Below are 4,300 nucleotides of genomic sequence, written 5' to 3' on the forward strand. Positions count from 1 at the left end.
AAGCCTGAATGTTAGGAAGACTGAATTAAAGGAGGCAAGTTTCAAGATGTTTGCTACAGCTTAAGTCAGAAATCAATTTTATAGGATCGTTTTATAAAAAGCTATATGGACTTGTTGAGAGCACTCTGGGGTGGAGGTAAACTAGCTTCAGTCACACAGAGGAGGATGAGCCTGGGCCGTGGTCCCCAAAGTAGTCTTGTCTGGTAACTAGTTACAAGTTTCCCTTTGGTTATGCCTGAGCATTAAGAAAACTCTCACCCAAAGTGACAACCTGGTCTGAGCTGTGCTGTGGGGAATCAGAGAAGAGTCTAATAAAAGAGGAGCAGTAACCTTGTTTCGCCCGCTGTGGTGGCTGGACACTGCAGGAGGGGGTCAGCAGTGGTATGCACAGTGACCACAGGCAGAGAAAGGAGCAGTGTCCAGGGCCAGGTAGTGGCAGAAATACGGTGGTGCCACAGACTGACTTAGAGCCTGGGTGAACCCCTTCTGCCCCCAGGATTGCCCGAGGCCCCAGGGCCCCTGAAAGTGAGGCTGGATGTTCTGCGTGAAGAGGGAGAGACAAAGAAGCATTATTACTTGGACATAATGTTAAGTGTGTAAAGTCCGCCACATGCCCGTAATAATGAAATAGCTCAAGAGCATGTAGCTCAAGCCCTGATCAACCAAGCCCCACCCCAAACATATGTAACTTTCTTTTGGGCCTTCGGTGTTGGACAGAAGTCTTTATGGTTGCTGCAGGGAAGAAATGTGTGAGTAGTTTCCCCCAATAATCAAGCAGCCTGGGCATCAGACTTCTAGGGCACCAGGACGTTTTATATGTAATAGGTATTATATTGGACGGTAACATCTTTGGCTAAAAGGCTGCTCCCTAACTGGCGGGCCCAGTCATAAGCAGCAATGACTGAATAAAAGCTTGTGCTTGTCTAAATCTATGTTGCTTTTGAATTATTTTGTCTCTAGCCTCCGCTAGGGGACCCTGGGGAACACTGGGGAAAAGTGAGGCACTAATCTCAATTTGGCCACTAACAGTGTCATTTTGAAACATCTGTAACGTACCTATTTACCTTTTTCAAAATCCTCACCAACAGAGTCACACTATCCCTCTAGTCATAATTTCGAGCACTGTGTCTCCATAGTGATGATTCAGGCTCCCGTTGTCATGGTGATTGTATGGGCTAAAACACTTCCATCAGTCCTTCCCCTCCTTCTCATTACCATTGCCAGTTCTTCAGTGCAGGCCCTTATTATGTCTCCAGAATCTAGCGCTGGGCCTGACAGATAATAGGTGGCCAATGTATCAAATGACCGTATCTAACCAAGACTATTAAAAAAGCTCTTACTTGGTCTTTCTGTCTCCAGGCTTTGTCCTATGAGCTATTATGCCTTATCTTTTTTTTTTTTATTTCATTTCATTCATTTAGTTTCATTTACTGGAATTTTAAATTACAGAAAGAAACACATGCTTATTTTAGAAAACTCAAACAATTTAGATGCCTACAAGGTTAAAAGTAAACATTTCTCTCCACCAAAATAAATTCCAGCTGAATCAATGATATAAACATAAGAAACCATAAAAGCTCTAAAAGAATTTATAATCTGTGATGAAGAAAGGCTGTTTTAAGTAAGAACAAAACGCAGAAGCCATGTAAAGCAGCAAAATTAATGTATTTGACCATATAAATAATTTTAAAAAGTTGCATGGGGAAAAATGCCATAAACAAAGCCAAAAGACTAATGATAAACTGGAAAAATGTATTTGAAAAACAATGATAAAAAGATAAACTTACTCACTTAGGAAAGAGTTTTTACAAGTCAGTATGAAGAAGATGACCAACATAGGAGGAAAATGGTCAAAGGGTATTAATGTTTGAGTAAAAGAAACACAACTGGTCGGAAAACAAATGCCAAGTTGCATGACCCCACACATAATTAAATAAATTCAAATAATCAAAACAACAATGAATAAATAAGATTTTTTCACTTCTCTGATTGGCAACATAGACATTTAAGGGCACCTAGAGCTGCAAGCCTAAGGGGAAAATCGTTGGTGGAATCGTGCATTGGGACATTCTTTTTGGAGGATAATTTGACAATATCTGCCAGAATTTAAAAGGCACATTTCCTTTCACTGGTAATCCCTGTGCCAGAAATTGACCCAATAGATTTAGTTGCAAACATTTAGCAAAATGTTATGTACGAGAATGTATATTGTTATACTGTTTTGTAACAGCGAAAGCCTGGAAACATCCAGTATTCATAAGTGGAGATCAAGTTAACTAAAGAACAGTATCTATATGATGGAGTAAGGATGCCTCTGTGAAAAGAATAACGTAGTTTTGTATCCTCAAGAGTCAAAAGAACCAGTTGCAGCACAACGTGTAACATTTTTATAAGAAAAGACAAATAGATGCACGTATGATGGGAATATTTGCATGCATTAAGAGAGGTTTTGAATTACAGGAAACAATGGGATGGGAGCTTGTGTGAAGAAAAGGAAAAAAGCTTTCACTTTCCTTTTGTATCTTTTACTCATTAAATTTTTCATCTTATTCATGTTTCACGTATGACATTTTAAAAAACTGTCAGTATGGGTTTCCATTTCTCTACCTCCCCAGCTGCAATGCCCGGAGATTCTTTTTACATTCAGTTTTTTCTACATGCATATAGGAAAGATGCAAATATGTATCTTTGAATATGCATAATTATAATCTTTGTTGTTAAAAAGGGATTATATATAGCTCTTAAATTTTCTTTTCCCAGTTTATATTAATATATCATTCACAGCTTTCCATGTAAGGACATACTGCATAAAATTCCACATAAGAATATGCTGTAACGTATTTACCCATTCTTCTATAATGTTCTTTCTATCTTTTTGTGTTTACAATCAATTCTGCAATCACCATAATTTTGCATGATTTATTTGTGCATGCACGCACTTCTGTAGGATCTATTCCCTAACGTGTGGAATTCTGGGTAAAAATGTAGATGACAGAAGCACAGGAGGTCAATGACCCCATGCTTGTCATTTAAAACTTCTGCTATTATCAAGTTTTTAACCTTCCATTGGACAACACAAGTCACATGGCCAACCCAAAGTCAATAGGGTGGGGAATTACTCTGTGCCCACCATTCAGCAATGGCAAGGACAGAGAAGGAAGGGAGATTTGGGGAATATAATACAAATCTAGCTTAGTCTTGCATATGACTGGCATGTCTGTGTTTGGGGTTTTGTTTTTTTCTTTAGTAACATTAATTTTTTCAGCAGTTGCTGTCAGTGTTCCATCTGTATCCACTTAGCATTCACCTCTACAAGCCAACGTTCTTCACCGTAAACATCTGTAAACTCTGCCGGGGGACTTTTCTTCAGCCCAGCAAAGAGGACAAGCAGGACGTGCTGGAGAATTAATGTCCTCAGAAGCAGCCCTCAGCCAAAGATGGTCAAGGAGTTGAGGGATAAATGCTCCAGATGCCTCACTCCTCAGTTAGGGTGACGGACCATTCCACGCAGCCCCCCGGAATCTCCCATCGGGACTGAGCTCCAGTTGTAGGAAATTGTGACCGCCTTGACAATACACGCTTTACTGACTTGCTTCCTTCCCCTCTCACTTCCCACCTACACCCCTTGCCCTGGGCCCCCTCTCTGCAACAAACTACTTGTCCTCAAATTCTTTTTACAGAGTATGCTTTTTGGGGAACCCAAGCCAAAGCTGCTCTACTCAAAATATTCATGAAGTAATCCCTTGGGTGTGGAGATTTGGGTGTAAAGATACCTAGAACTATCCATGGATTCTAATTTAACAGATCAAGAGTTAGGCACAAAATCAGTACCTTAACCTAAATGTTCTTTTGGAGATGACATTAAATTTAAGAGAGTCCTTACCTTATACTGATCATGACTTCTCATTTTCACATTAAACTGTAATAAGTGAACTCTGAGAAAAGACTTGGAAAAAGCAAACCAAATATAAGATGGTTCTTCTTTAGAGAAATATGTAAAATTTACTCTACCTTCATGCCTGGCTTGCATCCTTATGAGCTCTACATCTGGGCTCACTTTTACTTCTTGCCAGTTATTTTCCAGGAATACAGATTTTCTTCCCATGCTACTATTTTTTACTAGAAGCATATTCAATAACTCAATCTCTTACAATAGGGTCTCTGTGGCACTCAGAGCGTAGCCAATAAACAGAAACCATTAACTCCTCAGGCAAAAAAGGGCAGAGAGAGGAAATAGTGTTACCAGTGAGAATTGAAACTATGGAGGAGATGTCTCTCTTTTTTTCAGAGATATGACATC

The sequence above is a fragment of the Lemur catta genome, chromosome 3 (assembly GCF_020740605.2).
Source record: "Lemur catta isolate mLemCat1 chromosome 3, mLemCat1.pri, whole genome shotgun sequence".
NCBI classification, from domain to species: domain Eukaryota; kingdom Metazoa; phylum Chordata; class Mammalia; order Primates; family Lemuridae; genus Lemur; species Lemur catta.